Source organism: Xenia sp. Carnegie-2017, unplaced genomic scaffold (genome assembly GCF_021976095.1).
Source record: "Xenia sp. Carnegie-2017 unplaced genomic scaffold, XeniaSp_v1 HiC_scaffold_21, whole genome shotgun sequence".
Classification (NCBI taxonomy): Eukaryota; Metazoa; Cnidaria; class Anthozoa; order Malacalcyonacea; family Xeniidae; genus Xenia; species Xenia sp. Carnegie-2017.
The window spans coordinates 479,513-491,865 of NW_025813484.1; positions in this window are offsets into that span (position 1 = coordinate 479,513).

The following is a 12,353-nucleotide window of genomic DNA, read 5'->3' on the forward strand; positions in this document are numbered from 1 at the left end:
TTGCACCGCAGATATGAGCTGTTCACGCTGGTAATAACGGTCAAATGCGATCGCAATTTCTGCATCTGTACTAAACATGACAACACCTACTCGAGTCTCTCGCTCCGAGATCCCTGGGAAGGCGTCGATCACATATGTTACAAATTTAATGACGTCGTTGAATTCAATATCGTCAATGCTGTTTGAATCATCCAATACGAATGCTAGATCCAAAGCACCCGTTTCGCAACCTACAAAAGTAGGTTGTAGTCAATGAAAATCTTATTGCACTTAAATTGAAAGAAAAACCCGTCCGGTACTTTATAATTATGATGTGACAAAACTTACCGGGAATTTCACAAGCGGTGCCAGTAAAACTACCTGGACAGCGGCATGAATAGGTTAAATAAGGTTGCTCAACGCATGAGCCGTTGTTTTTACAAGGTGATGGATCACACGAGGTGCATGTAGATACCAGTCTTTCTTTCGTCACGTCTTTGCTAGGATAGCTAAGTTCCAGGGTCTTGCCGTTCAACGTTACATTCCCAATGCAGCCAATGAACTGGAAGTTATTATCAAGTTTCGTAAACTCGCGCCCATATACTCTAAGAGAGAAAAAAGAAAAATCACTTAATACTTCTTGATGTTATCCTAAAATATTTGTTATTCATCAACTCACCTTTCGGGTGATGTTTGACTTTCTCCATAAACTGTTCCAACGTACATTTTTTCATCAAGATTGATCTTCGTAAACCTTCCCACATTTTTCGCATTCACAAAACTCTGATCATCAATAAACAAACGCATTTCCACAGAGTTTCGGTACAATCTGATTTTGTGCCATTTATGCAACACTAGAGCCTGTCGACTAACAACCGAACTCGTACCGCTGCCAGAATCCAATCTAAGTGAATAGAAAAACGCGGCATATAAGCATTGTTATGTGTTATTTATGTAATCATATAAAATAACTTGGCAATATACCTCGCCTCTACTGAGCCATCTCGCATGGAAATAGCAATAAAATCTTTCTTCTTAAAAGTGACAAAAAGTGGGGCTGTTTTAACTTGAGGTCTGATTGAAAATGACAAGTCAAAATCTACGTATTCATTTTGCACTGTTAAAACCATCATTGAACCCTTTTCTTTGAAGTAGACAATGCGCTCTGGAAGAGAAATTATGAATTATTGACATAGAAACTCTGTGGTCAGAAACAAAGTTTTCGTATGACATAAACTGTGTAAAACCTTTTCTTTCACAAAACGTTCCGGTATATTTGTCATCGCATTTACACGTAAATCTTCTGTCATCATCATGAGGAACACAAACTCCATGATTACCGCAAATTTTTCCAAGACACATAGGACAAGGCACTAGGGCTCTTTGTTCCAAAGTATCGCCATCTTTTCTTGCAAAGTTGATAGTGTGATCATCAATTATAAGATTATTGATACAGCCAGAAAAGTAAGCATGTTTTAGACCACTGCGTTCTCGTGATATTATTCTAAAGGCAAAAAAGTTTTTCAACTGTGTTTTCAATCGTGAACTTTTCATTGTTGCAAATGACGTGTTTTTTAAAAATCTTGCAAAACCTACCGTTTCACTGGTTCTTTTGGTTCACCGATGACGAGGGAACTTTCAAGATCGATGACAATAAATGTTTTGGGCAACGATCCTTGCACTTGTTCTTGCTCATCAACAGTCAATTCTAAAACTTTCTTGTCACGATTAATTCTGATTTTGTGCCAGTCAAAGAGAGAAATTTGCTGTTTAGTTTTCACAGTAATTTTTCCCTGGCCAGCGTTGATGCTAAAGAAACAATTCAATAATCAATTTAGGCAATTGACAAGCGAAAACACGGCATCTTAACATTATTAATGATGGTTAAATCCAATTACCTGACTTCAACAAAACCATTCTTTACACCAACACTGACAAAATCTGTTGATTTGTCAGACTTTCCGAACAAAATGGTGCCATCTTTTTTCAAAATTCGAACTTCCATTGAGAGAACAAACTTTTCCTTGTTGTGAAATGATTCTAAAACTGCATAAGATCCATTTCCAGGGAAATAGACTGGTTTTCCTATGATATACGAAAGAGTACAGGATAGATAAACATACAGTTAAAGTATTTACAATTACAAAATGATTCATGTGACAGTATTCATGCCTCTGATAGTTTGTATCTTGCTTGACAACAAATGTTTTTGATAGTTTATATCTCTTGGTTTACAATTTTTTTATGATTTATAATGTTTTCATCGTGAAAGAAAAACGAAACTGTTCATAACCATAACTTTCTCAACCACAATATATTTTTATATATTTTTAAACATAGAGATTAAAGTGTAAAACACAGTTTAAGCGACTCACAACAAAAAATCAAAACCAGAAAAATCTTGTTTGAATATCATTAAAGGAAAATTTTCCAAACATAGCTTTGACGTAATACCTTTGGCCTGACATCTTCTACCCACAAAACCTTTCGGGCAGATGCAGGTGTACGAGTCATGCATCTTCGGATCATATTTACACTTGGCTAAGTTCTCACAAGGTTTTGCTTGGCAGGGATCACTGGGACATTTTGCTATATTTCTCTGCTTAATGATATGAGCGCCAGGATAAATGAGATCATAGTCCATAAAACTAATTTTAAGACCTTCCAAACAACCAACAAACCCGGCCGTTGTACCTCCAAGTTGATTTTTAGTTCTAATAATCAAATATAAAGATATTAAAGAACTTGACTTCCCGTTTCTAGAAAAATGAATTTCAACAAAAGGAGAATTTCTGACTAGGTAATAAAAGCAATATACCTGGACGACGATTTTTCTATTCCGCCAAAGTATAACTTTTTACCGACATTAAGTATGGTAAAGTTGTTTGTAGACATAAGCATAGTTACGTCTTTCTTGTTGATTGTAATATTAGCCAATCTTCCTTTTCTTGTTAACATAATGTGATACCATTTGTTTATCTCCAACTGCTTGGCACTCTTTTTTATTGTCAAACCCTCACCAAGATTCATTCTAAAAAATTACGACAACCATTACGTAACAACTCATTAGTACAACAAAAACAAGATCAAAGTCTTGAAGAGAAACACTCACCGAAGCTCAAGATTTCCATTTTTTAACACAAGCGCTATAAAATCCGAGTACTTATCATCGCTAACAAAAAGCAGGACGCCATTTTCTTGAAGAGGTCGAATGCTGAATTCCACATTTGTATAAACACCAATCATTCTTAATGGTGTTTTAAACTGCATAAATGATGTTCCTTGGAAGTACTTTACGACTGAAAAAATTGATATTAGTGAGAAGAAAAATAATCATAATAGTGATTTTTATATAGTAGTTTTAAAATAATACACACCTTTTTCTGTTTGTTCAAATGTGGCAAAGATAGCATAGAAAATAGGACAAACAATGTTAGTTTAGAATTTAGTAAAGAATACTGAGTGAAATTGCTTGCTGAAAAATGCACATATAGGAGATACATTAACATCTACATTATCATACACGACGTTCTTACCACATGATCCAGGTTTTACGGTTCCAATAAGTGTGTTTGTTAAGCATTCTTCAATCTGCATATGACACATATTCTTGTAAGTCTTGCCATTTGCTCCACACACCCGTTTGTACGCGTTAGGACAGGACCCTAAATCTGGACATTTACACATCGATTCTCCCGTGTCGTTTAATAGACATTTAGCATTGATTGGACATCTTACAAATAGACAGAGAGCTGAAAATACAATACAATAAAATGTTAAGATTTATAGTAATTGTGGGCATTTCTTAAATGAAGCTACTGTAGCTCAATTCTCCAGCATTATAAAAGCTTCAATTTTATATCGAAAGAAATATTTATTAAAGACGTACCGCATTTCTCCATAGGAACAGGTAACAGTGTCTTTTTAATTTTGCAAGATTCTGCTTTCATTTGACAGTCATTTCGATAAATTCTACCATTACTTGCACACACTCGCTCAAGATATGGAGGACAATCATCTTTCAGTGGACAGAAGCATTTTCCTTTCTTGCAAACAGCGTAATGTTCACATGTTTTTAAAGTGCAAGAGTTCTCAATTACACCTAAACAAGCAAAATTCAAAGGAGGTGAAATAGAGTTAAGGATTGTTTTTTTCGAAACATTTGTTTAGGATTAAGCAGCTCACTGTGTTCGTACAACATGATATGATATCGATGGATGCCTAAGGATCTTACCACAAACGCCTTCATTTTTAACTCGTATTGCTTTCCTCTTTAAGCAAGATTCTGTTCGAAGTTCACATAAGTTGTCGTATGTTACTCCATCATCTCCGCAAACAGGTTTAGCAGACTTGATACATTTCTCCTTTGGACAGACACAATGAAGTTGATTACTTGAATCCACTTCACATACGGAGTAAAACTTACATTTCTTATTGGAACAGATGTCTGGAAAAAAGTGAATTGTGTATTAGTAGACTAAACATAGACTTGATCATTCAATTCAACCCTTTAATTAAAAGATTTATAAGATGCAACATATATTCTAAATGTCTTTAAAACTTACGACATGATCCATTGTGAACGGCATATATCGGATTGTTTTGACGACAAGCATCAGCCTTCAGATGGCATTCGTTATCATAATCTTCACCATTGCTTCCGCAAACTCGTGGTCCTGTTTTTGGACACTCGTCAGCTTTAGGACAGTTACATTTTGGTTTTCCTTTTACAATCATACAGGTTGTTAACACGCCACAATTCACACCAGAACAAACATCTAAAGAGTCAAACGTACGTATAAGCCTAAATTACATCAGATCAATTTACTCCGTCTGTGAAGTGTATTCTGTTGATTTCTCTTACTCTAACAGAATCAAAACAAAGACAGAATGCAATCAAATCAAGTCATGTTTTTTCTAATATTAACGTACCACATTCTCCTTTGTTTATGATGACTAATTCCTTCATTTTCTTACAACTTTCTAACTTCATTTTACATTCATCTTGATACGTCAAACCATCAGATGCACAAACTTTTCCTTTGGTACAAGAGTATTTTACAGGACAATCACATTTGGTAGAACCTTGTCTGTCCAATGAGCAAACGCCGTAAAATGGACAGGTTGTGAACATACAATGATCTATAAGGATAAGAAATAGTCACGTTATAAACTTATACAGTGATCTATTTGGATTTTTGCAACTGATATGTTGAAAAAAAAATTGTCATAGATTGTCAAGTATACGAATAATGACGTAAACAAGACAATTTAAAACTCACCACAAATTCCTTGCTTAACCATAACTATTTTTTTGTTCTTTCTGCACGAGTCAGCCTCCAATCGACATTTGCTTGTATAAGATTTTCCATTACTTCCACAAACTGGTTCAAATACAGCTGGACATGTTTTAATGGATGGACAAACACACTTTGCTGATCCATTTTGATCCAGTTCACATTTTGCGTAGTTGTCACATCTTTTTTCAGTGCATTTATCTGTTTTAAAGACGAAAATTTCAGCATTCTCCTAGTATCTAAAAAATTTTTGTGCAATAATTTTATGTCAATATTAAAATACTTACCACATCTCCTGTTTGCAATCACTTTTATCATTTTGCCTTGTTTACAAGCTTCGGTTTTCATTAAACATTCATTACCATAAGTTCTATTGTCACTTCCACAGACCAAATCTTGATCTTCTGGACATTCATCCAAACTTCGACAAACGCACATGGCTCCTGTCTTGTTGCTCAATATGCACTTCGTAAAACGAGAGCACGATTTACCACAGCAGGAATCTAGGAGGGAACAAGACAAAAATTACATCATCTGCAGTCCAAAAAAATAATAAACGTGGGTAGTTTCAAAGCCTACCATCTTTATTGTTGGGACACAATGAAGGAGATAGTAACTTTAGGTCACCAAACACCATACTTTTAATGTTGCACCATGTGATAACATCACCACCACTCATTGAACCACATGATTCAGAAAATGCTGTGATTTCATTGGGTTGCAATACCTTCGACCAAATATTGAACTGCGTCATCTCTCCAATGAGAGCATGGTCTTTGTCAAACCTGTAACCAGCCTCTTCTTGCATATGTCCTAGAATCAAAGTTCCACCACGTGGAATAACTCCCTTCTGGAAATCGGTCCCATTTGCAGAAAGTTGTCCATCCTTATATATCCCCCATACACCGTCATTATATCGCCAAGTCAGCGTGATTTGATGCCATTTGCCATCATTTACAGCAATATTTGTTTTCCTGGAAATTTAAGAAAATATTCATTGGTTTGAATTGAATTAAAATGAGAAAATTTCCGAGAAAAAACTTACACGTGCTTTCCGTTTTTATCATCGGCGTTAACATATAGTTTTAGACCCTTTGTATCCGTCAAAGTCAACACATTTCTTTTTCTGGGGACTGAGATCGAAAAGATCGTTCCTTTTTTCACTTGGTCAGCTGTCTTCACCCAGAATGCAACAGAGACTTCTTTTATTTTAGGCAGGTTTTCAAATTTAACGAAATCTTTATCTTTGCCAGAGAATTGTAAATCATAGTTGGTTTTTGTGCCTATGAATTACCAAAATATCATTAAAAACCTCCTTAATCTCATACGAAACTACTTACCACAACTATACGTAATATAAATCCTGGATTTATATTATAATTTTATAATATAAGTTTAGGATAGAATTAAATCATGGATAATGTAAATTTAGGATTTATATTATGTATAATCGCTCTGATGATGGCTTTGGAATAAACTTACCACAACGTCCTTTATGATTAACTTTGATTAATTTTCTGTTTTCACAACTCCATTTTTTCATGGTACATTCATTATTATACGATTTTCCATCGTCACCACAAACTGGATCTTCTACAGTGGAACATTCTCTGATACAAGAACAGTTCACTCCACCATTGGCAGCTGGACTACATACACCATTGAAAGGGCATTTAACCAATGAACATATCGCTAGCAAATACAAAAACATATGTTAAAGTTAGTTTTCCTATGATGTTGAACAAAAGAAATTTCCACAGTAATACTTACAACAATAATCATTTTCGACAATTCTGAATGTTTTTTGCGTCAGACAACTGTAAACCTTTTGTGCACAATCATTAATGAAAGTTTTTTGTTCTAACTTTGCACACACCAGTTGAATTTTACGTGGACAGTCTTCAAGTCGAGGACATTTGCACATCGAGCCTTTTCCTTTCATAGCAATACATTTACTGTTATTGGGACAAGTCCTACTCTCACACGTATCTAATAAAAAAACATTCATCAAATAAAAAAAATGACACTATGGTGATAAAATGAATGTAAATTGATGACTGACGACAATTCTGTCTTACCACAGGCTCCAGTTTTAACGGTTTCAATCAGCATTTGTTTCTTACATGAAGTAACGTCAAGATGGCATTGATTTTTATAAGTACGTCCATCGGTACCACACACAGAACGAGGATCAGGTGGACAATCACTCTCTTTAGGACAAATACATTTTCCTTCGAAACAAGAACTACCATATTTACAGGTCTTCAACGAACACAAATTCTCAATAAATCCTAAAGAACAAAAAAACACAGTATACAATGTGAATATAAAAAGTAAATATGTGGGCGCATGACCGTACCACAAGATCCTTCTCTAGCAACTTTTATCTTTTTGGTCCCTTGCAAGAAACCACTCTAAGAACACATTTATTCCTGTATGTCTTTCCATCTGTACCACAAACTTCTTTGGTATGATTAGAGCATTGTGTTGCATCTTTGCATTGACATCTAGGAATACCATTTTCTACAATACAATCACCATCAGCTGGACATTTTACCATTGAGCACGCATCTAAAAGAAGAAATAACCAGTGCAAAAATATAACAAAATTACAAAATTACAAATATATAAATATTACAAAATTCAGGCATCAAGTTGTTTTCTAATCAGAAAATTTCGATTTCAATTCAAAGGATAAAGACTAAACGAAAGCCATACCTTTAGAGGTGTAACACAAACATGCGTGGGGCATTTTTTAAGGATGGTCATAAATTGAAATACTTTACCGCATTTTCCTATCTTTTCAACTTGCAAAAATGTTTTTGTTTCACAAGATTTTTTCTCAAGATGACATTGACTTGGGTAGGTGTTTCCATCTGTACCACACACTGGCTCATTGATATTTGGACAGCTTGTTAAACAACTACATCGAACAGTTCTATCCGCATTCACTGAACATTTCTTGTTGTATTCACAACTTGCAAATGCACACGGGGCTAAATTGTAATGGAATACACACTGTTTAGTAAAGGTTTTCACGTACTCGTGCACTGAGGGTGACACAAAAATCTCGTTCCCACTAATGAATGGCAAACGTATTTTTGCACTGATGGCAAGATTTTTACTAAAATAATTCAAATCAAGCAATCAGTAAGAGTGAATATCGTCTTAGAATAGTTATGAGGTGATTTTCAATCCCCATAAATTGAATGTGAATGTGAGTGAGCTTATACAATACACTAATGCATAACTTACAACAAGAGCCATATTTTTTTACGTAAATTGAAGCTCCTCGTTTGCAAGCCGTCGCTTTTAAATGACATATATTCTTGAACGTCACACGATTGCTACCACATATTTTTTCTGCAGCCGAAGGACAGTCATTTACATCTATACATGTGCATACGGTTGAACCATCATTGTTTATGCTGCATGTTCCATTATTTCGGCATTTGGACACTGAGCAAGCATCTAAAACATTTCAAAAAATATATGATAGAAATATTTCTTTAAAAAAAACTTTTCAATCAAAAGCAATCCAATACTCACCACAAACTCCGTCATGTAATGGAATTATCCTCTTCTTCTTTTTGCAAGCTTCTAATTTCATTATGCATTCGTTAAGATAAGATTTTCCATCATCTCCACAAACAATCTTTACGTCTTTAGGGCAAGAATCAAGTGTGGGACAAACACAAACTCCACGATTATTTATCTCTTTGCAAGTTTCGTGCTCATGTGTACACGTAATCATGGTACATAAACCTCAAACAAACAAAAAATAAACATATTGACTTTACAGAACAAACTTATTTGAAACAACATTTGAAATCATTTTGGAAACACACAACTGACCACATTTTCCCTTATGAAGTGGCGTAGTTTCTTGTCCAGTTTTACAGGCCGCGACCTTGAGTTCACAATCATTAGGATAACTTTGACCATCAGATCCACAGACTGGGTACGATACCAAAGGACATTCTGTCTTCTCAGGACATTTGCATGTCGCGGTACCATCATTGTTTGTCTCACATTTGGCATATCTGTGACAAATCTTTGTTTTACAAGATCCTAAAAAGAAAAACGTCCGTTAATGAAGGTCAAGTAAGTCAATGAAGTTTCAAATATAGCAGGTTATGTACCACAAGGACCATCGTGTATCTTTTTCAAGGATAGTTTCATTTTACAAGCTTCAATTTTCATTAAACACTCGCTATCGTAGGTCTTGTTGTTTGAGGCACAAATCATTCGCGAAGAAGATGAACAATTTTCCTTCACAGGACAGACACATTTTACTGTTTTATCGTCATTCTCAATACATGTCGCAGATTGGTTACAGCTTTTCACCAACGTACAAACATCTGAAAGAGGATGGAAATCAAAGTAAAGTAACACAAAATTTATTCATTAGCGCAAAATGGATATCAAACATCAAGTAAAATGGAGTATGAAAAATTGGTCTGATTTTAAAAGTTTCACTTACTGCAAACGCCATCTTTGACTTTCTTCACTAAAACCCCTCTCAAACATGATCTAGCTTTCAATACACAGTCATTGAGATATGTTTCACCGTCCGAGCCACAAACAGCATCAGCAACATGTGGACAACTACGCTCATCCGGGCATTTGCATTTCGCATCTCCATCGACATCCACATGACATTTGCTGTAGAGAAGACATTTCTTTGTCTTACATTTATCTTTAGAAGAGAAAAAGAGAAAAGTGTAAACAGATGAAGTAAGATGCTACGATATCAACGTAGATGCTATCACATCATTTGTAGATCATATCATGTATAAATACATAAATATAAATTAGCAACAACAATATTTAAAGTATCAACAATTCTATCTACGACACATACCACATTCTCCATGATGTAATAGTGGGATGTGCTTCATTCGTTTACAACTCGCCACCTTTCTGAAGCAGTCATTAATGTAGGTGACTCCATCTTGTCCGCAGACCGGATGAATAACCTTTGGACAATTATTCAGTGTTGGACAAATGCATAATGCAGTACCATCATCCTTTAATGCACATTTTGCATAATTGACGCAGGCAGTTCGCGAACAAAGATCTAAAGGAGGCAAATAATTAGAGAAAAATTTTCCAGAAAAGTTCTATTTTTGAGTATTTTCTTACCACATAAGCCAAGTTTGATGACGATTAAACGTTTCTTTTTTGTACAAGCTTCTTGACGTAGTGCGCATGTATTGTCATAGGTTTTACCATCACTACCACAGACATGGTCAATCTTATGTGGACATTTTTTAGGGCATTGACAAATTGGCTGAGCGTCTTCATTAACCACGCAGTCAGCAGAAAAATCACATTTGAAATTGGAGCAAGGATCTAAAACAGAAAAAGGTGCCATAAGTGGAAATGAAAGAAATATTTTGCCTAAAATTTGCAAAACCAAAAATAATTTTATGATATACTAATGTATTTTCAACAGATATGCATGTATTAAGTAAAATGTCTATACACATTTACCAACGTATACAAAATATTTCATTACTTTTGCAGGATAAAGAAGCCAATTTCCCAGCAAGTGGAGCAAGTTCATCAAACGAAGACACTTTCAAATAATATCCTGGGCTTGCTATAGCCTCTAGTTGATCATCCTTCACATATTTCCCGATGCCAAGGGCAATTACAGTGGTTCCACTCTTGTGTAACTTATTTGCAGCGTCTTCAAACGCGTGATTCGTCTTTCCATCGGTGAAGATAACCAAAACGTTTGGAAATTTCTGGCGTGCTCCATTTTCTGGTGTGAACATTGAAATTGCTTCATATAATGGTTTGTCAAAGTGTGTAGCACCTCCACTACTCTTTATTCTTGTTAACGCAGATTTTAATGCAGCAATATCGTATACATCATTCAGTCTGAAAAAGAAACCACAATTGAAATAACATATTGTTTTTCGTTAAAAAATCTATGTGAATGAGAGCATGTTGACGAACGTATATGAAGAAAACGGGAGAAAGTAAAAATTTTATTGTTTTAATACGTCAGAGCTTTTACAGTTCTGCAACAAGTTTTTTCAAATTAAAAAAAAATTTCGTCTTTGACAAGTAAGTCTTATTCACAAGTTTAGTAAACGGAATTTTAATATAAAATATAGTTTTGTTACCTTATCCAAACCGTTGTCGATTCACTGTACTGTATAACACCGACACGAGTTAGTGTTGATGATATTTGCATCATTTCAACGGTATTGGAAACCAGTTGCGTCATAGTGCTCAACTCCGATTGTGACACGCTCGTTGAACCATCCAGTGCAAATAAAAGATCAACTGGAGTCTTACAAGCTGTTAGGAAAGAAAGAAAATTGTATTGGTAGAAGAATTACATCATAAATAGTTCAAAAATATAGTTGATGTTTGGCAATATATTTTATGTCGTTTTGGACACACTAAGCATTGAGAATATCATAAATACTCACATTCAGGAATCCTACAAACTTGCTGCAGCATCAATGGTCCGACAGGAGTGCATCTTCCACACCACCCACCACATTTTGCAGTGATAATCATTCCTTGTTTTTGGATCGTAAAGTTATGAATTTCCACATCGGAAGGATAACCTTGATTCTTCCATCTTACTTTATCATGCACCTTTAGACCAGTGTCGGTAAGATCGACCATGAAAGAACCCTTACGACAGTTACCATGAGGATTCATTGAGAAACAATCACCAGCACTTCCATAAGGTACTGCCATACCTTCCATAACAGTAAATTGATAATCATCAACGACCACACTAAGATCTTTCAGATTCAATCTAATTTTCGAGAAGTATGTTTTCCCTCCATTTTGATAGAGATTATTGCTCAAAATTCCGTCGCATTGGAATCGAGAAATGACAGGAGATGTTGGCAAACGTCGATCATACACAATACCAAAGTTTCGTTCTCTTCCAGCAGGTAGCTCAAGATATTCTTTTGGCTGATCAGTTGTTAAGCCATAACAATAAACTTTGATAGGATCTTTACAATTTGTGCTGACGTAAATGAGATACAATCCATCTTCAGTGGCCCCACTCGATTTTACGTCGTTGCAACTCTTGAATTC